Here is a 21,744-nt window from a genome sequence, read left to right on the forward strand (position 1 = left end):
TTGAAAAATTGATAAAGCAATAGTTATAAGAATATCAAAAATTGTTACCAAATAGCATATCTTAGATATATCATTTTTCTTTGTGAAGCTCCAGGTCATCATGTGGTGCTGTGGCTTAGTTGGTTAAAGCACCTGTCTAGTAAACAGGAGATCCTGAGTTCAAATCTCAGCAGCGCCTTTCATTTATTTTCATCAACTCAGAACATAGTTTGTTGATAATTCATCACAAAAAGACATGTGAATGCTTCAGCAGCCTTTACCCTTTCTCACATGTTCAGTAATATGTACCACATTTCTAGATACAGTCCAAATCAGAAAACACAAAAAAATGCAATATTCCCCTTTTTTAATATCAGTTATTTTGTAGAAGTAAATTGATGCCAAGGTAACTAGAAAAGAATTCCAGAAATTGCCAATCATCATGTCTGAGCAATCTCCAGGAACAATATGGTGTCCAGTCAGAGGAAATGTTTAAACAAAAGTCAGTAACAATGTGAGTTTCTCAAGATAAATTGATAGACAATTTAGTCATCAGAGTTTAGGGAGCAATAGAAAATAATGGATTATTTGTTACTTAACATAAACAATATTGTGTTAGGAAAGCAATTCCAGAAATAAATCTTTCCATTTATCGAGCAAGCTTCCAGATAAAATGTTAACAATAATTCTATCATTGAGATCTCATGTTTTCATTTCACGATTACTTTTTAACTGTATGAGTACCAACAATAGACTGACTTTAATTTCCCAGGGATGACTACATTAATAAGAACGCCATAATATCTATTACAATAAAGCATATTAACAAGTGACTTGAACAAACATTGTAAGAATGTAGGGCCTGTATATACAAAATAAAGGAGAAAAAAGCATTATATAACTTACTGTAAGTTTCCAACTGTTTAAAGAATTAATAAAATACTAGTTTAAAAAAAATATATAAAAATAATAAAAAATATTATACTTTAGACATATAATTTGTCATTATATGTAAGGCAGTGCAAGTGGTGCTGTGGCTTAGTTGGTTAAAGTGCCTGTCTAGTAAACAGGAGATCCTGAGTTCATATCTCAGCAGTACCTTTGCTTGATACCTTTTTATCACACCAGTATGTAGTTTTTTGTTGATGCATAACAAAATAAGATGTGTAAAACCTTTATCTGCTTTCACTTTGGCACATTTGGTCACCAATGTAAAAAAGTTTAAAGATGCCATCCATGTCAGAAGACGACAAACAACAAAACTTCACCCTATTTCAACATAAGTTAATTTGTAGAAATATGCCTATGTTAAGGTAAATAGATGAATTTTTACAAAATAGCCTTCATCATATTGGGTAAACTGCAAAATTAATTTAGAGTACATTAAAAAGAGAATAACACAGAAAGTGTTAAAATGTCTGTAAAAAAGTAAGTTTCCCAAGGTACAGTAATTTGAGAGTCAGTTTAGTCATCATAGCTAGAGAATCATTGACATTTAACCCATATTTAATTCCATAACATCCTTAAAATTGTGTTAGGAAAATACTTCTTGATGAAAAGCTAAACTTCTCTTGAAAAAGCATCAATAAAGAATGCTAACCATAATTCTGACTTTTTAAAACAGAGTTCTTAATTTTACTACATGTTTTTGTTTTCTGAATATCAAAAATTAATTGACATTTATTCCCATGTAGCATTACTTACAGAGAAATCAATAAAAGTGCTAAAAAAAATTAGAAAATTACTTTGACAAGATATTTTAAGAATGAAGGTGCTGTAAATCATGAATGAAAAGAGAGAACACAACTTTCTATTTATACTCTAAATTTCCACCGGTTTGAAAAATTGATAAAGCAATAGCTATAAGAATATCAAAAATTGTTACCAAATAGCATATCTTAGATATATCATTTTTCTTTGTGAAGCTCCAGGTCATCATGTGGTGCTGTGGCTTAGTTGGTTAAAGCACCTGTCTAGTAAACAGGAGATCCTGAGTTCAAATCTCAGCAGCGCTTTTCATCAACTCAGAACATAGTTTGTTGATAATTCATCACAAAAAGACATGTGAATGCTTCAGCAGCCTTTACCCTTTCTCACATGTTCAGTAATATGTACCACATTTCTAGATACAGTCCAAATCAGAAAACACAAAAAAATGCAATATTCCCCTTTTTTAATATCAGTTATTTTGTAGAAGTAAATTGATGCCAAGGTAACTAGAAAAGAATTCCAGAAATTGCCAATCATCATGTCTGAGCAATCTCCAGGAACAATATGGTGTCCAGTCAGAGGAAATGTTTAAACAAAAGTCAGTAACAATGTGAGTTTCTCAAGATAAATTGATAGACAATTTAGTCATCAGAGTTTAGGGAGCAATAGAAAATAATGGATTATTTGTTACTTAACATAAACAATATTGTGTTAGGAAAGCAATTCCAGAAATAAATCTTTCCATTTATCGAGCAAGCTTCCAGATAAAATGTTAACAATAATTCTATCATTGAGATCTCATGTTTTCATTTCACGATTACTTTTTAACTGTATGAGTACCAACAATAGACTGACTTTAATTTCCCAGGGATGACTACATTAATAAGAACGCCATAATATCTATTACAATAAAGCATATTAACAAGTGACTTGAACAAACATTGTAAGAATGTAGGGCCTGTATATACAAAATAAAGGAGAAAAAAGCATTATATAACTTACTGTAAGTTTCCAACTGTTTAAAGAATTAATAAAATACTAGTTTCAAAAAAATATATAAAAATAATAAAAAATATTATACTTTAGACATATAATTTGTCATTATATGTAAGGCAGTGCAAGTGGTGCTGTGGCTTAGTTGGTTAAAGTGCCTGTCTAGTAAACAGGAGATCCTGAGTTCATATCTCAGCAGTACCTTTGCTTGATACCTTTTTATCACACCAGTATGTAGTTTTTTGTTGATGCATAACAAAATAAGATGTGTAAAACCTTTATCTGCTTTCACTTTGGCACATTTGGTCACCAATGTAAAAAAGTTTAAAGATGCCATCCATGTCAGAAGACGACAAACAACAAAACTTCACCCTATTTCAACATAAGTTAATTTGTAGAAATATGCCTATGTTAAGGTAAATAGATGAATTTTTACAAAATAGCCTTCATCATATTGGGTAAACTGCAAAATTAATTTAGAGTACATTAAAAAGAGAATAACACAGAAAGTGTTAAAATGTCTGTAAAAAAGTAAGTTTCCCAAGGTACAGTAATTTGAGAGTCAGTTTAGTCATCATAGCTAGAGAATCATTGACATTTAACCCATATTTAATTCCATAACATCCTTAAAATTGTGTTAGGAAAATACTTCTTGATGAAAAGCTAAACTTCTCTTGAAAAAGCATCAATAAAGAATGCTAACCATAATTCTGACTTTTTAAAACAGAGTTCTTAATTTTACTACATGTTTTTGTTTTCTGAATATCAAAAATTAATTGACATTTATTCCCATGTAGCATTACTTACAGAGAAATCAATAAAAGTGCTAAAAAAAATTAGAAAATTACTTTGACAAGATATTTTAAGAATGAAGGTGCTGTAAATCATGAATGAAAAGAGAGAACACAACTTTCTATTTATACTCTAAATTTCCACCGGTTTGAAAAATTGATAAAGCAATAGTTATAAGAATATCAAAAATTGTTACCAAATAGCATATCTTAGATATATCATTTTTCTTTGTGAAGCTCCAGGTCATCATGTGGTGCTGTGGCTTAGTTGGTTAAAGCACCTGTCTAGTAAACAGGAGATCCTGAGTTCAAATCTCAGCAGCGCCTTTCATTTATTTTCATCAACTCAGAACATAGTTTGTTGATAATTCATCACAAAAAGACATGTGAATGCTTCAGCAGCCTTTACCCTTTCTCACATGTTCAGTAATATGTACCACATTTCTAGATACAGTCCAAATCAGAAAACACAAAAAAATGCAATATTCCCCTTTTTTAATATCAGTTATTTTGTAGAAGTAAATTGATGCCAAGGTAACTAGAAAAGAATTCCAGAAATTGCCAATCATCATGTCTGAGCAATCTCCAGGAACAATATGGTGTCCAGTCAGAGGAAATGTTTAAACAAAAGTCAGTAACAATGTGAGTTTCTCAAGATAAATTGATAGACAATTTAGTCATCAGAGTTTAGGGAGCAATAGAAAATAATGGATTATTTGTTACTTAACATAAACAATATTGTGTTAGGAAAGCAATTCCAGAAATAAATCTTTCCATTTATCGAGCAAGCTTCCAGATAAAATGTTAACAATAATTCTATCATTGAGATCTCATGTTTTCATTTCACGATTACTTTTTAACTGTATGAGTACCAACAATAGACTGACTTTAATTTCCCAGGGATGACTACATTAATAAGAACGCCATAATATCTATTACAATAAAGCATATTAACAAGTGACTTGAACAAACATTGTAAGAATGTAGGGCCTGTATATACAAAATAAAGGAGAAAAAAGCATTATATAACTTACTGTAAGTTTCCAACTGTTTAAAGAATTAATAAAATACTAGTTTCAAAAAAATATATAAAAATAATAAAAAATATTATACTTTAGACATATAATTTGTCATTATATGTAAGGCAGTGCAAGTGGTGCTGTGGCTTAGTTGGTTAAAGTGCCTGTCTAGTAAACAGGAGATCCTGAGTTCATATCTCAGCAGTACCTTTGCTTGATACCTTTTTATCACACCAGTATGTAGTTTTTTGTTGATGCATAACAAAATAAGATGTGTAAAACCTTTATCTGCTTTCACTTTGGCACATTTGGTCACCAATGTAAAAAAGTTTAAAGATGCCATCCATGTCAGAAGACGACAAACAAGAAAACTTCACCCTATTTCAACATAAGTTAATTTGTAGAAATATGCCTATGTTAAGGTAAATAGATGAATTTTTACAAAATAGCCTTCATCATATTGGGTAAACTGCAAAATTAATTTAGAGTACATTAAAAAGAGAATAACACAGAAAGTGTTAAAATGTCTGTAAAAAAGTAAGTTTCCCAAGGTACAGTAATTTGAGAGTCAGTTTAGTCATCATAGCTAGAGAATCATTGACATTTAACCCATATTTAATTCCATAACATCCTTAAAATTGTGTTAGGAAAATACTTCTTGATGAAAAGCTAAACTTCTCTTGAAAAAGCATCAATAAAGAATGCTAACCATAATTCTGACTTTTTAAAACAGAGTTCTTAATTTTACTACATGTTTTTGTTTTCTGAATATCAAAAATTAATTGACATTTATTCCCATGTAGCATTACTTACAGAGAAATCAATAAAAGTGCTAATAAAAATTAGAAAATTACTTTGACAAGATATTTTAAGAATGAAGGTGCTGTAAATCATGAATGAAAAGAGAGAACACAACTTTCTATTTATACTCTAAATTTCCACCGGTTTGAAAAATTGATAAAGCAATAGTTATAAGAATATCAAAAATTGTTACCAAATAGCATATCTTAGATATATCATTTTTCTTTGTGAAGCTCCAGGTCATCATGTGGTGCTGTGGCTTAGTTGGTTAAAGCGCCTGTCTAGTAAACAGGAGATCCTGAGTTCAAATCTCAGCAGCGCCTTTCATTTATTTTCATCAACTCAGAACATAGTTTGTTGATAATTCATCACAAAAAGACATGTGAATGCTTCAGCAGCCTTTACCCTTTCTCACATGTTCAGTAATATGTACCACATTTCTAGATACAGTCCAAATCAGAAAACACAAAAAAATGCAATATTCCCCTTTTTTAATATCAGTTATTTTGTAGAAGTAAATTGATGCCAAGGTAACTAGAAAAGAATTCCAGAAATTGCCAATCATCATGTCTGAGCAATCTCCAGGAACAATATGGTGTCCAGTCAGAGGAAATGTTTAAACAAAAGTCAGTAACAATGTGAGTTTCTCAAGATAAATTGATAGACAATTTAGTCATCAGAGTTTAGGGAGCAATAGAAAATAATGGATTATTTGTTACTTAACATAAACAATATTGTGTTAGGAAAGCAATTCCAGAAATAAATCTTTCCATTTATCGAGCAAGCTTCCAGATAAAATGTTAACAATAATTCTATCATTGAGATCTCATGTTTTCATTTCACGATTACTTTTTAACTGTATGAGTACCAACAATAGACTGACTTTAATTTCCCAGGGATGACTACATTAATAAGAACGCCATAATATCTATTACAATAAAGCATATTAACAAGTGACTTGAACAAACATTGTAAGAATGTAGGGCCTGTATATACAAAATAAAGGAGAAAAAAGCATTATATAACTTACTGTAAGTTTCCAACTGTTTAAAGAATTAATAAAATACTAGTTTCAAAAAAATATATAAAAATAATAAAAAATATTATACTTTAGACATATAATTTGTCATTATATGTAAGGCAGTGCAAGTGGTGCTGTGGCTTAGTTGGTTAAAGTGCCTGTCTAGTAAACAGGAGATCCTGAGTTCATATCTCAGCAGTACCTTTGCTTGATACCTTTTTATCACACCAGTATGTAGTTTTTTGTTGATGCATAACAAAATAAGATGTGTAAAACCTTTATCTGCTTTCACTTTGGCACATTTGGTCACCAATGTAAAAAAGTTTAAAGATGCCATCCATGTCAGAAGACAACAAACAACAAAACTTCACCCTATTTCAACATAAGTTAATTTGTAGAAATATGCCTATGTTAAGGTAAATAGATGAATTTTTACAAAATAGCCTTCATCATATTGGGTAAACTGCAAAATTAATTTAGAGTACATTAAAAAGAGAATAACACAGAAAGTGTTAAAATGTCTGTAAAAAAGTAAGTTTCCCAAGGTACAGTAATTTGAGAGTCAGTTTAGTCATCATAGCTAGAGAATCATTGACATTTAACCCATATTTAATTCCATAACATCCTTAAAATTGTGTTAGGAAAATACTTCTTGATGAAAAGCTAAACTTCTCTTGAAAAAGCATCAATAAAGAATGCTAACCATAATTCTGACTTTTTAAAACAGAGTTCTTAATTTTACTACATGTTTTTGTTTTCTGAATATCAAAAATTAATTGACATTTATTCCCATGTAGCATTACTTACAGAGAAATCAATAAAAGTGCTAAAAAAAATTAGAAAATTACTTTGACAAGATATTTTAAGAATGAAGGTGCTGTAAATCATGAATGAAAAGAGAGAACACAACTTTCTATTTATACTCTAAATTTCCACCGGTTTGAAAAATTGATAAAGCAATAGTTATAAGAATATCAAAAATTGTTACCAAATAGCATATCTTAGATATATCATTTTTCTTTGTGAAGCTCCAGGTCATCATGTGGTGCTGTGGCTTAGTTGGTTAAAGCACCTGTCTAGTAAACAGGAGATCCTGAGTTCAAATCTCAGCAGCGCCTTTCATTTATTTTCATCAACTCAGAACATAGTTTGTTGATAATTCATCACAAAAAGACATGTGAATGCTTCAGCAGCCTTTACCCTTTCTCACATGTTCAGTAATATGTACCACATTTCTAGATACAGTCCAAATCAGAAAACACAAAAAAATGCAATATTCCCCTTTTTTAATATCAGTTATTTTGTAGAAGTAAATTGATGCCAAGGTAACTAGAAAAGAATTCCAGAAATTGCCAATCATCATGTCTGAGCAATCTCCAGGAACAATATGGTGTCCAGTCAGAGGAAATGTTTAAACAAAAGTCAGTAACAATGTGAGTTTCTCAAGATAAATTGATAGACAATTTAGTCATCAGAGTTTAGGGAGCAATAGAAAATAATGGATTATTTGTTACTTAACATAAACAATATTGTGTTAGGAAAGCAATTCCAGAAATAAATCTTTCCATTTATCGAGCAAGCTTCCAGATAAAATGTTAACAATAATTCTATCATTGAGATCTCATGTTTTCATTTCACGATTACTTTTTAACTGTATGAGTACCAACAATAGACTGACTTTAATTTCCCAGGGATGACTACATTAATAAGAACGCCATAATATCTATTACAATAAAGCATATTAACAAGTGACTTGAACAAACATTGTAAGAATGTAGGGCCTGTATATACAAAATAAAGGAGAAAAAAGCATTATATAACTTACTGTAAGTTTCCAACTGTTTAAAGAATTAATAAAATACTAGTTTCAAAAAAATATATAAAAATAATAAAAAATATTATACTTTAGACATATAATTTGTCATTATATGTAAGGCAGTGCAAGTGGTGCTGTGGCTTAGTTGGTTAAAGTGCCTGTCTAGTAAACAGGAGATCCTGAGTTCATATCTCAGCAGTACCTTTGCTTGATACCTTTTTATCACACCAGTATGTAGTTTTTTGTTGATGCATAACAAAATAAGATGTGTAAAACCTTTATCTGCTTTCACTTTGGCACATTTGGTCACCAATGTAAAAAAGTTTAAAGATGCCATCCATGTCAGAAGACGACAAACAACAAAACTTCACCCTATTTCAACATAAGTTAATTTGTAGAAATATGCCTATGTTAAGGTAAATAGATGAATTTTTACAAAATAGCCTTCATCATATTGGGTAAACTGCAAAATTAATTTAGAGTACATTAAAAAGAGAATAACACAGAAAGTGTTAAAATGTCTGTAAAAAAGTAAGTTTCCCAAGGTACAGTAATTTGAGAGTCAGTTTAGTCATCATAGCTAGAGAATCATTGACATTTAACCCATATTTAATTCCATAACATCCTTAAAATTGTGTTAGGAAAATACTTCTTGATGAAAAGCTAAACTTCTCTTGAAAAAGCATCAATAAAGAATGCTAACCATAATTCTGACTTTTTAAAACAGAGTTCTTAATTTTACTACATGTTTTTGTTTTCTGAATATCAAAAATTAATTGACATTTATTCCCATGTAGCATTACTTACAGAGAAATCAATAAAAGTGCTAAAAAAAATTAGAAAATTACTTTGACAAGATATTTTAAGAATGAAGGTGCTGTAAATCATGAATGAAAAGAGAGAACACAACTTTCTATTTATACTCTAAATTTCCACCGGTTTGAAAAATTGATAAAGCAATAGTTATAAGAATATCAAAAATTGTTACCAAATAGCATATCTTAGATATATCATTTTTCTTTGTGAAGCTCCAGGTCATCATGTGGTGCTGTGGCTTAGTTGGTTAAAGCACCTGTCTAGTAAACAGGAGATCCTGAGTTCAAATCTCAGCAGCGCCTTTCATTTATTTTCATCAACTCAGAACATAGTTTGTTGATAATTCATCACAAAAAGACATGTGAATGCTTCAGCAGCCTTTACCCTTTCTCACATGTTCAGTAATATGTACCACATTTCTAGATACAGTCCAAATCAGAAAACACAAAAAAATGCAATATTCCCCTTTTTTAATATCAGTTATTTTGTAGAAGTAAATTGATGCCAAGGTAACTAGAAAAGAATTCCAGAAATTGCCAATCATCATGTCTGAGCAATCTCCAGGAACAATATGGTGTCCAGTCAGAGGAAATGTTTAAACAAAAGTCAGTAACAATGTGAGTTTCTCAAGATAAATTGATAGACAATTTAGTCATCAGAGTTTAGGGAGCAATAGAAAATAATGGATTATTTGTTACTTAACATAAACAATATTGTGTTAGGAAAGCAATTCCAGAAATAAATATTTCCATTTATCGAGCAAGCTTCCAGATAAAATGTTAACAATAATTCTATCATTGAGATCTCATGTTTTCATTTCACGATTACTTTTTAACTGTATGAGTACCAACAATAGACTGACTTTAATTTCCCAGGGATGACTACATAAATAAGAACGCCATAATATCTATTACAATAAAGCATATTAACAAGTGACTTGAACAAACATTGTAAGAATGTAGGGCCTGTATATACAAAATAAAGGAGAAAAAAGCATTATATAACTTACTGTAAGTTTCCAACTGTTTAAAGAATTAATAAAATACTAGTTTCAAAAAAATATATAAAAATAATAAAAAATATTATACTTTAGACATATAATTTGTCATTATATGTAAGGCAGTGCAAGTGGTGCTGTGGCTTAGTTGGTTAAAGTGCCTGTCTAGTAAACAGGAGATCCTGAGTTCATATCTCAGCAGTACCTTTGCTTGATACCTTTTTATCACACCAGTATGTAGTTTTTTGTTGATGCATAACAAAATAAGATGTGTAAAACCTTTATCTGCTTTCACTTTGGCACATTTGGTCACCAATGTAAAAAAGTTTAAAGATGCCATCCATGTCAGAAGACGACAAACAACAAAACTTCACCCTATTTCAACATAAGTTAATTTGTAGAAATATGCCTATGTTAAGGTAAATAGATGAATTTTTACAAAATAGCCTTCATCATATTGGGTAAACTGCAAAATTAATTTAGAGTACATTAAAAAGAGAATAACACAGAAAGTGTTAAAATGTCTGTAAAAAAGTAAGTTTCCCAAGGTACAGTAATTTGAGAGTCAGTTTAGTCATCATAGCTAGAGAATCATTGACATTTAACCCATATTTAATTCCATAACATCCTTAAAATTGTGTTAGGAAAATACTTCTTGATGAAAAGCTAAACTTCTCTTGAAAAAGCATCAATAAAGAATGCTAACCATAATTCTGACTTTTTAAAACAGAGTTCTTAATTTTACTACATGTTTTTGTTTTCTGAATATCAAAAATTAATTGACATTTATTCCCATGTAGCATTACTTACAGAGAAATCAATAAAAGTGCTAAAAAAAATTAGAAAATTACTTTGACAAGATATTTTAAGAATGAAGGTGCTGTAAATCATGAATGAAAAGAGAGAACACAACTTTCTATTTATACTCTAAATTTCCACCGGTTTGAAAAATTGATAAAGCAATAGTTATAAGAATATCAAAAATTGTTACCAAATAGCATATCTTAGATATATCATTTTTCTTTGTGAAGCTCCAGGTCATCATGTGGTGCTGTGGCTTAGTTGGTTAAAGCACCTGTCTAGTAAACAGGAGATCCTGAGTTCAAATCTCAGCAGCGCCTTTCATTTGTTTTCATCAACTCAGAACATAGTTTGTTGATAATTCATCACAAAAAGACATGTGAATGCTTCAGCAGCCTTTACCCTTTCTCACATGTTCAGTAATATGTACCACATTTCTAGATACAGTCCAAATCAGAAAACACAAAAAAATGCAATATTCCCCTTTTTTAATATCAGTTATTTTGTAGAAGTAAATTGATGCCAAGGTAACTAGAAAAGAATTCCAGAAATTGCCAATCATCATGTCTGAGCAATCTCCAGGAACAATATGGTGTCCAGTCAGAGGAAATGTTTAAACAAAAGTCAGTAACAATGTGAGTTTCTCAAGATAAATTGATAGACAATTTAGTCATCAGAGTTTAGGGAGCAATAGAAAATAATGGATTATTTGTTACTTAACATAAACAATATTGTGTTAGGAAAGCAATTCCAGAAATAAATCTTTCCATTTATCGAGCAAGCTTCCAGATAAAATGTTAACAATAATTCTATCATTGAGATCTCATGTTTTCATTTCACGATTACTTTTTAACTGTATGAGTACCAACAATAGACTGACTTTAATTTCCCAGGGATGACTACATTAATAAGAACGCCATAATATCTATTACAATAAAGCATATTAACAAGTGACTTGAACAAACATTGTAAGAATGTAGGGCTTGTATATACAAAATAAAGGAGAAAAAAGCATTATATAACTTACTGTAAGTTTCCAACTGTTTAAAGAATTAATAAAATACTAGTTTCAAAAAAATATATAAAAATAATAAAAAATATTATACTTTAGACATATAATTTGTCATTATATGTAAGGCAGTGCAAGTGGTGCTGTGGCTTAGTTGGTTAAAGTGCCTGTCTAGTAAACAGGAGATCCTGAGTTTATATCTCAGCAGTACCTTTGCTTGATACCTTTTTATCACACCAGTATGTAGTTTTTTGTTGATGCATAACAAAATAAGATGTGTAAAACCTTTATCTGCTTTCACTTTGGCACATTTGGTCACCAATGTAAAAAAGTTTAAAGATGCCATCCATGTCAGAAGACGACAAACAACAAAACTTCACCCTATTTCAACATAAGTTAATTTGTAGAAATATGCCTATGTTAAGGTAAATAGATGAATTTTTACAAAATAGCCTTCATCATATTGGGTAAACTGCAAAATTAATTTAGAGTACATTAAAAAGAGAATAACACAGAAAGTGTTAAAATGTCTGTAAAAAAGTAAGTTTCCCAAGGTACAGTAATTTGAGAGTCAGTTTAGTCATCATAGCTAGAGAATCATTGACATTTAACCCTTATTTAATTCCATAACATCCTTAAAATTGTGTTAGGAAAATACTTCTTGATGAAAAGCTAAACTTCTCTTGAAAAAGCATCAATAAAGAATGCTAACCATAATTCTGACTTTTTAAAAAAGAGTTCTTAATTTTACTACATGTTTTTGTTTTCTGAATATCAAAAATTAATTGACATTTATTCCCATGTAGCATTACTTACAGAGAAATCAATAAAAGTGCTAATAAAAATTAGAAAATTACTTTGACAAGATATTTTAAGAATGAAGGTGCTGTAAATCATGAATGAAAAGAGAGAACACAACTTTCTATTTATACTCTAAATTTCCACCGGTTTGAAAAATTGATAAAGCAATAGTTATAAGAATATCAAAAATTGTTACCAAATAGCATATCTTAGATATATCATTTTTCTTTGTGAAGCTCCAGGTCATCATGTGGTGCTGTGGCTTAGTTGGTTAAAGCGCCTGTCTAGTAAACAGGAGATCCTGAGTTCAAATCTCAGCAGCGCCTTTCATTTATTTTCATCAACTCAGAACATAGTTTGTTGATAATTCATCACAAAAAGACATGTGAATGCTTCAGCAGCCTTTACCCTTTCTCACATGTTCAGTAATATGTACCACATTTCTAGATACAGTCCAAATCAGAAAACACAAAAAAATGCAATATTCCCCTTTTTTAATATCAGTTATTTTGTAGAAGTAAATTGATGCCAAGGTAACTAGAAAAGAATTCCAGAAATTGCCAATCATCATGTCTGAGCAATCTCCAGGAACAATATGGTGTCCAGTCAGAGGAAATGTTTAAACAAAAGTCAGTAACAATGTGAGTTTCTCAAGATAAATTGATAGACAATTTAGTCATCAGAGTTTAGGGAGCAATAGAAAATAATGGATTATTTGTTACTTAACATAAACAATATTGTGTTAGGAAAGCAATTCCAGAAATAAATCTTTCCATTTATCGAGCAAGCTTCCAGATAAAATGTTAACAATAATTCTATCATTGAGATCTCATGTTTTCATTTCACGATTACTTTTTAACTGTATGAGTACCAACAATAGACTGACTTTAATTTCCCAGGGATGACTACATTAATAAGAACGCCATAATATCTATTACAATAAAGCATATTAACAAGTGACTTGAACAAACATTGTAAGAATGTAGGGCCTGTATATACAAAATAAAGGAGAAAAAAGCATTATATAACTTACTGTAAGTTTCCAACTGTTTAAAGAATTAATAAAATACTAGTTTCAAAAAAATATATAAAAATAATAAAAAATATTATACTTTAGACATATAATTTGTCATTATATGTAAGGCAGTGCAAGTGGTGCTGTGGCTTAGTTGGTTAAAGTGCCTGTCTAGTAAACAGGAGATCCTGAGTTCATATCTCAGCAGTACCTTTGCTTGATACCTTTTTATCACACCAGTATGTAGTTTTTTGTTGATGCATAACAAAATAAGATGTGTAAAACCTTTATCTGCTTTCACTTTGGCACATTTGGTCACCAATGTAAAAAAGTTTAAAGATGCCATCCATGTCAGAAGACGACAAACAACAAAACTTCACCCTATTTCAACATAAGTTAATTTGTAGAAATATGCCTATGTTAAGGTAAATAGATGAATTTTTACAAAATAGCCTTCATCATATTGGGTAAACTGCAAAATTAATTTAGAGTACATTAAAAAGAGAATAACACAGAAAGTGTTAAAATGTCTGTAAAAAAGTAAGTTTCCCAAGGTACAGTAATTTGAGAGTCAGTTTAGTCATCATAGCTAGAGAATCATTGACATTTAACCCATATTTAATTCCATAACATCCTTAAAATTGTGTTAGGAAAATACTTCTTGATGAAAAGCTAAACTTCTCTTGAAAAAGCATCAATAAAGAATGCTAACCATAATTCTGACTTTTTAAAACAGAGTTCTTAATTTTACTACATGTTTTTGTTTTCTGAATATCAAAAATTAATTGACATTTATTCCCATGTAGCATTACTTACAGAGAAATCAATAAAAGTGCTAAAAAAAATTAGAAAATTACTTTGACAAGATATTTTAAGAATGAAGGTGCTGTAAATCATGAATGAAAAGAGAGAACACAACTTTCTATTTATACTCTAAATTTCCACCGGTTTGAAAAATTGGTAAAGCAATAGTTATAAGAATATCAAAAATTGTTACCAAATAGCATATCTTAGATATATCATTTTTCTTTGTGAAGCTCCAGGTCATCATGTGGTGCTGTGGCTTAGTTGGTTAAAGCGCCTGTCTAGTAAACAGGAGATCCTGAGTTCAAATCTCAGCAGCGCCTTTCATTTATTTTCATCAACTCAGAACATAGTTTGTTGATAATTCATCACAAAAAGACATGTGAATGCTTCAGCAGCCTTTACCCTTTCTCACATGTTCAGTAATATGTACCACATTTCTAGATACAGTCCAAATCAGAAAACACAAAAAAATGCAATATTCCCCTTTTTTAATATCAGTTATTTTGTAGAAGTAAATTGATGCCAAGGTAACTAGAAAAGAATTCCAGAAATTGCCAATCATCATGTCTGAGCAATCTCCAGGAACAATATGGTGTCCAGTCAGAGGAAATGTTTAAACAAAAGTCAGTAACAATGTGAGTTTCTCAAGATAAATTGATAGACAATTTAGTCATCAGAGTTTAGGGAGCAATAGAAAATAATGGATTATTTGTTACTTAACATAAACAATATTGTGTTAGGAAAGCAATTCCAGAAATAAATCTTTCCATTTATCGAGCAAGCTTCCAGATAAAATGTTAACAATAATTCTATCATTGAGATCTCATGTTTTCATTTCACGATTACTTTTTAACTGTATGAGTACCAACAATAGACTGACTTTAATTTCCCAGGGATGACTACATTAATAAGAACGCCATAATATCTATTACAATAAAGCATATTAACAAGTGACTTGAACAAACATTGTAAGAATGTAGGGCCTGTATATACAAAATAAAGGAGAAAAAAGCATTATATAACTTACTGTAAGTTTCCAACTGTTTAAAGAATTAATAAAATACTAGTTTCAAAAAAATATATAAAAATAATAAAAAATATTATACTTTAGACATATAATTTGTCATTATATGTAAGGCAGTGCAAGTGGTGCTGTGGCTTAGTTGGTTAAAGTGCCTGTCTAGTAAACAGGAGATCCTGAGTTCATATCTCAGCAGTACCTTTGCTTGATACCTTTTTATCACACCAGTATGTAGTTTTTTGTTGATGCATAACAAAATAAGATGTGTAAAACCTTTATCTGCTTTCACTTTGGCACATTTGGTCACCAATGTAAAAAAGTTTAAAGATGCCATCCATGTCAGAAGACGACAAACAACAAAACTTCACCCTATTTCAACATAAGTTAATTTGTAGAAATATGCCTATGTTAAGGTAAATAGATGAATTTTTACAAAATAGCCTTCATCATATTGGGTAAACTGCAAAATTAATTTAGAGTACATTAAAAAGAGAATAACACAGAAAGTGTTAAAATGTCTGTAAAAAAGTAAGTTTCCCAAGGTACAGTAATTTGAGAGTCAGTTTAGTCATCATAGCTAGAGAATCATTGACATTTAACCCATATTTAATTCCATAACATCCTTAAAATTGTGTTAGGAAAATACTTCTTGATGAAAAGCTAAACTTCTCTTGAAAAAGCATCAATAAAGAATGCTAACCATAATTCTGACTTTTTAAAACAGAGTTCTTAATTTTACTACATGTTTTTGTTTTCTGAATATCAAAAATTAATTGACATTTATTCCCATGTAGCATTACTTACAGAGAAATCAATAAAAGTGCTAAAAAAAATTAGAAAATTACTTTGACAAGATATTTTAAGAATGAAGGTGCTGTAAATCATAAATGAAAAGAGAGAACACAACTTTCTATTTATACTCTAAATTTCCACCGGTTTGAAAAATTGATAAAGCAATAGTTATAAGAATATCAAAAATTGTTACCAAATAGCATATCTTAGATATATCATTTTTCTTTGTGAAGCTCCAGGTCATCATGTGGTGCTGTGGCTTAGTTGGTTAAAGCGCCTGTCTAGTAAACAGGAGATCCTGAGTTCAAATCTCAGCAGCGCCTTTCATTTATTTTCATCAACTCAGAACATAGTTTGTTGATAATTCATCACAAAAAGACATGTAAATGCTTCAGCAGCCTTTACCCTTTCTCACATGTTCAGTAATATGTACCACATTTCTAGATACAGTCCAAATCAGAAAACACAAAAAAATGCAATATTCCCCTTTTTTAATATCAGTTATTTTGTAGAAGTAAATTGATGCCAAGGTAACTAGAAAAGAATTCCAGAAATTGCCAATCATCATGTCTGAGCAATCTCCAGGAACAATATGGTGTCCAGTCAGAGGAAATGTTTAAACAAAAGTCAGTAACAATGTGAGTTTCTCAAGATAAATTGATAGACAATTTAGTCATCAGAGTTTAGGGAGCAATAGAAAATAATGGATTATTTGTTACTTAACATAAACAATATTGTGTTAGGAAAGCAATTCCAGAAATAAATCTTTCCATTTATCGAGCAAGCTTCCAGATAAAATGTTAACAATAATTCTATCATTGAGATCTCATGTTTTCATTTCACGATTACTTTTTAACTGTATGAGTACCAACAATAGACTGACTTTAATTTCCCAGGGATGACTACATTAATAAGAACGCCATAATATCTATTACAATAAAGCATATTAACAAGTGACTTGAACAAACATTGTAAGAATGTAGGGCCTGTATATACAAAATAAAGGAGAAAAAAGCATTATATAACTTACTGTAAGTTTCCAACTGTTTAAAGAATTAATAAAATACTAGTTTCAAAAAAATATATAAAAATAATAAAAAATATTATACTTTAGACATATAATTTGTCATTATATGTAAGGCAGTGCAAGTGGTGCTGTGGCTTAGTTGGTTAAAGTGCCTGTCTAGTAAACAGGAGATCCTGAGTTCATATCTCAGCAGTACCTTTGCTTGATACCTTTTTATCACACCAGTATGTAGTTTTTTGTTGATGCATAACAAAATAAGATGTGTAAAACCTTTATCTGCTTTCACTTTGGCACATTTGGTCACCAATGTAAAAAAGTTTAAAGATGCCATCCATGTCAGAAGACGACAAACAACAAAACTTCACCCTATTTCAACATAAGTTAATTTGTAGAAATATGCCTATGTTAAGGTAAATAGATGAATTTTTACAAAATAGCCTTCATCATATTGGGTAAACTGCAAAATTAATTTAGAGTACATTAAAAAGAGAATAACACAGAAAGTGTTAAAATGTCTGTAAAAAAGTAAGTTTCCCAAGGTACAGTAATTTGAGAGTCAGTTTAGTCATCATAGCTAGAGAATCATTGACATTTAACCCATATTTAATTCCATAACATCCTTAAAATTGTGTTAGGAAAATACTTCTTGATGAAAAGCTAAACTTCTCTTGAAAAAGCATCAATAAAGAATGCTAACCATAATTCTGACTTTTTAAAACAGAGTTCTTAATTTTACTACATGTTTTTGTTTTCTGAATATCAAAAATTAATTGACATTTATTCCCATGTAGCATTACTTACAGAGAAATCAATAAAAGTGCTAAAAAAAATTAGAAAATTACTTTGACAAGATATTTTAAGAATGAAGGTGCTGTAAATCATAAATGAAAAGAGAGAACACAACTTTCTATTTATACTCTAAATTTCCACCGGTTTGAAAAATTGATAAAGCAATAGTTATAAGAATATCAAAAATTGTTACCAAATAGCATATCTTAGATATATCATTTTTCTTTGTGAAGCTCCAGGTCATCATGTGGTGCTGTGGCTTAGTTGGTTAAAGCGCCTGTCTAGTAAACAGGAGATCCTGAGTTCAAATCTCAGCAGCGCCTTTCATTTATTTTCATCAACTCAGAACATAGTTTGTTGATAATTCATCACAAAAAGACATGTAAATGCTTCAGCAGCCTTTACCCTTTCTCACATGTTCAGTAATATGTACCACATTTCTAGATACAGTCCAAATCAGAAAACACAAAAAAATGCAATATTCCCCTTTTTTAATATCAGTTATTTTGTAGAAGTAAATTGATGCCAAGGTAACTAGAAAAGAATTCCAGAAATTGCCAATCATCATGTCTGAGCAATCTCCAGGAACAATATGGTGTCCAGTCAGAGGAAATGTTTAAACAAAAGTCAGTAACAATGTGAGTTTCTCAAGATAAATTGATAGACAATTTAGTCATCAGAGTTTAGGGAGCAATAGAAAATAATGGATTATTTGTTACTTAACATAAACAATATTGTGTTAGGAAAGCAATTCCAGAAATAAATCTTTCCATTTATCGAGCAAGCTTCCAGATAAAATGTTAACAATAATTCTATCATTGAGATCTCATGTTTTCATTTCACGATTACTTTTTAACTGTATGAGTACCAACAATAGACTGACTTTAATTTCCCAGGGATGACTACATTAATAAGAACGCCATAATATCTATTACAATAAAGCATATTAACAAGTGACTTGAACAAACATTGTAAGAATGTAGGGCCTGTATATACAAAATAAAGGAGAAAAAAGCATTATATAACTTACTGTAAGTTTCCAACTGTTTAAAGAATTAATAAAATACTAGTTTCAAAAAAATATATAAAAATAATAAAAAATATTATACTTTAGACATATAATTTGTCATTATATGTAAGGCAGTGCAAGTGGTGCTGTGGCTTAGTTGGTTAAAGTGCCTGTCTAGTAAACAGGAGATCCTGAGTTCATATCTCAGCAGTACCTTTGCTTGATACCTTTTTATCACACCAGTATGTAGTTTTTTGTTGATGCATAACAAAATAAGATGTGTAAAACCTTTATCTGCTTTCACTTTGGCACATTTGGTCACCAATGTAAAAAAGTTTAAAGATGCCATCCATGTCAGAAGACGACAAACAACAAAACTTCACCCTATTTCAACATAAGTTAATTTGTAGAAATATGCCTATGTTAAGGTAAATAGATGAATTTTTACAAAATAGCCTTCATCATATTGGGTAAACTGCAAAATTAATTTAGAGTACATTAAAAAGAGAATAACACAGAAAGTGTTAAAATGTCTGTAAAAAAGTAAGTTTCCCAAGGTACAGTAATTTGAGAGTCAGTTTAGTCATCATAGCTAGAGAATCATTGACATTTAACCCATATTTAATTCCATAACATCCTTAAAATTGTGTTAGGAAAATACTTCTTGATGAAAAGCTAAACTTCTCTTGAAAAAGCATCAATAAAGAATGCTAACCATAATTCTGACTTTTTAAAACAGAGTTCTTAATTTTACTACATGTTTTTGTTTTCTGAATATCAAAAATTAATTGACATTTATTCCCATGTAGCATTACTTACAGAGAAATCAATAAAAGTGCTAATAAAAATTAGAAAATTACTTTGACAAGATATTTTAAGAATGAAGGTGCTGTAAATCATGAATGAAAAGAGAGAACACAACTTTCTATTTATACTCTAAATTTCCACCGGTTTGAAAAATTGATAAAGCAATAGTTATAAGAATATCAAAAATTGTTACCAAATAGCATATCTTAGATATATCATTTTTCTTTGTGAAGCTCCAGGTCATCATGTGGTGCTGTGGCTTAGTTGGTTAAAGCGCCTGTCTAGTAAACAGGAGATCCTGAGTTCAAATCTCAGCAGCGCCTTTCATTTATTTTCATCAACTCAGAACATAGTTTGTTGATAATTCATCACAAAAAGACATGTGAATGCTTCAGCAGCCTTTACCCTTTCTCACATGTTCAGTAATATGTACCACATTTCTAGATACAGTCCAAATCAGAAAACACAAAAAATGCAATATTCCCCTTTTTTAATATCAGTTATTTTGTAGAAGTAAATTGATGCCAAGGTAACTAGAAAAGAATTCCAGAAATTGCCAATCATCATGTCTGAGCAATCTCCAGGAACAATATGGTGTCCAGTCAGAGGAACTGTTTAAACAAAAGTCAGTAACAATGTGAGTTTCTCAAGATAAATTGATAGACAATTTAGTCATCAGAGTTTAGGGAGCAATAGAAAATAATGGATTATTTGTTACTTAACATAAACAATATTGTGTTAGGAAAGCAATTCCAGAAATAAATCTTTCCATTTATCGAGCAAGCTTCCAGATAAAATGTTAACAATAATTCTATCATTGAGATCTCATGTTTTCATTTCACGATTACTTTTTAACTGTATGAGTACCAACAATAGACTGACTTTAATTTCCCAGGGATGACTACATTAATAAGAACGCCATAATATCTATTACAATAAAGCATATTAACAAGTGACTTGAACAAACATTGTAAGAATGTAGGGCCTGTATATACAAAATAAAGGAGAAAAAAGCATTATATAACTTACTGTAAGTTTCCAACTGTTTAAAGAATTAATAAAATACTAGTTTCAAAAAAATATATAAAAATAATAAAAAATATTATACTTTAGACATATAATTTGTCATTATATGTAAGGCAGTGCAAGTGGTGCTGTGGCTTAGTTGGTTAAAGTGCCTGTCTAGTAAACAGGAGATCCTGAGTTCATATCTCAGCAGTACCTTTGCTTGATACCTTTTTATCACACCAGTATGTAGTTTTTTGTTGATGCATAACAAAATAAGATGTGTAAAACCTTTATCTGCTTTCACTTTGGCACATTTGGTCACCAATGTAAAAAAGTTTAAAGATGCCATCCATGTCAGAAGACGACAAACAACAAAACTTCACCGTATTTCAACATAAGTTAATTTGTAGAAATATGCCTATGTTAAGGTAAATAGATGAATTTTTACAAAATAGCCTTCATCATATTGGGTAAACTGCAAAATTAATTTAGAGTACATTAAAAAGAGAATAACACAGAAAGTGTTAAAATGTCTGTAAAAAAGTAAGTTTCCCAAGGTACAGTAATTTGAGAGTCAGTTTAGTCATCATAGCTAGAGAATCATTGACATTTAACCCATATTTATTTCCATAACATCCTTAAAATTATGTTAGGAAAATACTTCTTGATGAAAAGCTAAACTTCTCTTGAAAAAGCATCAATAAAGAATGCTAACCATAATTCTGACTTTTTAAAACAGAGTTCTTAATTTTACTACATGTTTTTGTTTTCTGAATATCAAAAATTAATTGACATTTATTCCCATGTAGCATTACTTACAGAGAAATCAATAAAAGTGCTAAAAAAATTAGAAAATTACTTTGACAAGATATTTTAAGAATGAAGGTGCTGTAAATCATAAATGAAAAGAGAGAA

At 30.1% G+C, this 21,744-nt stretch overlaps 24 non-coding genes across 24 annotated transcripts; all 24 read left to right on the plus strand.

The window, feature by feature from the left end:
- Positions 1-104: 104 nt before the first annotated feature.
- TRNAT-AGU (transfer RNA threonine (anticodon AGU)) lies at positions 105-178 on the plus strand. The gene has a single exon. It is a non-coding gene; the product is annotated as a tRNA-Thr (tRNA).
- Positions 179-1,006: 828 nt separating this feature from the next.
- On the plus strand, positions 1,007-1,080 carry TRNAT-AGU (transfer RNA threonine (anticodon AGU)). Its single transcript has one exon. It is a non-coding gene; the product is annotated as a tRNA-Thr (tRNA).
- An 840-nt stretch (positions 1,081-1,920) lies between these two features.
- Positions 1,921-1,994, plus strand: TRNAT-AGU (transfer RNA threonine (anticodon AGU)). Its single transcript has one exon. It is a non-coding gene; the product is annotated as a tRNA-Thr (tRNA).
- An 818-nt stretch (positions 1,995-2,812) lies between these two features.
- TRNAT-AGU (transfer RNA threonine (anticodon AGU)) lies at positions 2,813-2,886 on the plus strand. Its single transcript has one exon. It is a non-coding gene; the product is annotated as a tRNA-Thr (tRNA).
- An 840-nt stretch (positions 2,887-3,726) lies between these two features.
- Positions 3,727-3,800, plus strand: TRNAT-AGU (transfer RNA threonine (anticodon AGU)). Its single transcript has one exon. It is a non-coding gene; the product is annotated as a tRNA-Thr (tRNA).
- Positions 3,801-4,628: 828 nt separating this feature from the next.
- Positions 4,629-4,702, plus strand: TRNAT-AGU (transfer RNA threonine (anticodon AGU)). Its single transcript has one exon. It is a non-coding gene; the product is annotated as a tRNA-Thr (tRNA).
- An 840-nt stretch (positions 4,703-5,542) lies between these two features.
- TRNAT-AGU (transfer RNA threonine (anticodon AGU)) lies at positions 5,543-5,616 on the plus strand. The gene has a single exon. It is a non-coding gene; the product is annotated as a tRNA-Thr (tRNA).
- Positions 5,617-6,444: 828 nt separating this feature from the next.
- TRNAT-AGU (transfer RNA threonine (anticodon AGU)) lies at positions 6,445-6,518 on the plus strand. The gene has a single exon. It is a non-coding gene; the product is annotated as a tRNA-Thr (tRNA).
- Positions 6,519-7,358: 840 nt separating this feature from the next.
- Positions 7,359-7,432, plus strand: TRNAT-AGU (transfer RNA threonine (anticodon AGU)). Its single transcript has one exon. It is a non-coding gene; the product is annotated as a tRNA-Thr (tRNA).
- An 828-nt stretch (positions 7,433-8,260) lies between these two features.
- Positions 8,261-8,334, plus strand: TRNAT-AGU (transfer RNA threonine (anticodon AGU)). Its single transcript has one exon. It is a non-coding gene; the product is annotated as a tRNA-Thr (tRNA).
- Positions 8,335-9,174: 840 nt separating this feature from the next.
- On the plus strand, positions 9,175-9,248 carry TRNAT-AGU (transfer RNA threonine (anticodon AGU)). Its single transcript has one exon. It is a non-coding gene; the product is annotated as a tRNA-Thr (tRNA).
- Positions 9,249-10,076: 828 nt separating this feature from the next.
- Positions 10,077-10,150, plus strand: TRNAT-AGU (transfer RNA threonine (anticodon AGU)). Its single transcript has one exon. It is a non-coding gene; the product is annotated as a tRNA-Thr (tRNA).
- An 840-nt stretch (positions 10,151-10,990) lies between these two features.
- Positions 10,991-11,064, plus strand: TRNAT-AGU (transfer RNA threonine (anticodon AGU)). The gene has a single exon. It is a non-coding gene; the product is annotated as a tRNA-Thr (tRNA).
- An 828-nt stretch (positions 11,065-11,892) lies between these two features.
- On the plus strand, positions 11,893-11,966 carry TRNAT-AGU (transfer RNA threonine (anticodon AGU)). Its single transcript has one exon. It is a non-coding gene; the product is annotated as a tRNA-Thr (tRNA).
- Positions 11,967-12,806: 840 nt separating this feature from the next.
- Positions 12,807-12,880, plus strand: TRNAT-AGU (transfer RNA threonine (anticodon AGU)). Its single transcript has one exon. It is a non-coding gene; the product is annotated as a tRNA-Thr (tRNA).
- Positions 12,881-13,708: 828 nt separating this feature from the next.
- TRNAT-AGU (transfer RNA threonine (anticodon AGU)) lies at positions 13,709-13,782 on the plus strand. Its single transcript has one exon. It is a non-coding gene; the product is annotated as a tRNA-Thr (tRNA).
- Positions 13,783-14,622: 840 nt separating this feature from the next.
- On the plus strand, positions 14,623-14,696 carry TRNAT-AGU (transfer RNA threonine (anticodon AGU)). The gene has a single exon. It is a non-coding gene; the product is annotated as a tRNA-Thr (tRNA).
- Positions 14,697-15,524: 828 nt separating this feature from the next.
- Positions 15,525-15,598, plus strand: TRNAT-AGU (transfer RNA threonine (anticodon AGU)). Its single transcript has one exon. It is a non-coding gene; the product is annotated as a tRNA-Thr (tRNA).
- An 840-nt stretch (positions 15,599-16,438) lies between these two features.
- On the plus strand, positions 16,439-16,512 carry TRNAT-AGU (transfer RNA threonine (anticodon AGU)). Its single transcript has one exon. It is a non-coding gene; the product is annotated as a tRNA-Thr (tRNA).
- An 828-nt stretch (positions 16,513-17,340) lies between these two features.
- On the plus strand, positions 17,341-17,414 carry TRNAT-AGU (transfer RNA threonine (anticodon AGU)). The gene has a single exon. It is a non-coding gene; the product is annotated as a tRNA-Thr (tRNA).
- An 840-nt stretch (positions 17,415-18,254) lies between these two features.
- On the plus strand, positions 18,255-18,328 carry TRNAT-AGU (transfer RNA threonine (anticodon AGU)). The gene has a single exon. It is a non-coding gene; the product is annotated as a tRNA-Thr (tRNA).
- An 828-nt stretch (positions 18,329-19,156) lies between these two features.
- Positions 19,157-19,230, plus strand: TRNAT-AGU (transfer RNA threonine (anticodon AGU)). The gene has a single exon. It is a non-coding gene; the product is annotated as a tRNA-Thr (tRNA).
- Positions 19,231-20,070: 840 nt separating this feature from the next.
- On the plus strand, positions 20,071-20,144 carry TRNAT-AGU (transfer RNA threonine (anticodon AGU)). Its single transcript has one exon. It is a non-coding gene; the product is annotated as a tRNA-Thr (tRNA).
- Positions 20,145-20,971: 827 nt separating this feature from the next.
- Positions 20,972-21,045, plus strand: TRNAT-AGU (transfer RNA threonine (anticodon AGU)). Its single transcript has one exon. It is a non-coding gene; the product is annotated as a tRNA-Thr (tRNA).
- The last annotated feature ends 699 nt before the right edge of the window (positions 21,046-21,744 follow it).

Source organism: Pseudophryne corroboree, chromosome 11, assembly GCF_028390025.1.
Source record: "Pseudophryne corroboree isolate aPseCor3 chromosome 11, aPseCor3.hap2, whole genome shotgun sequence".
NCBI lineage: Eukaryota > Metazoa > Chordata > Amphibia > Anura > Myobatrachidae > Pseudophryne > Pseudophryne corroboree.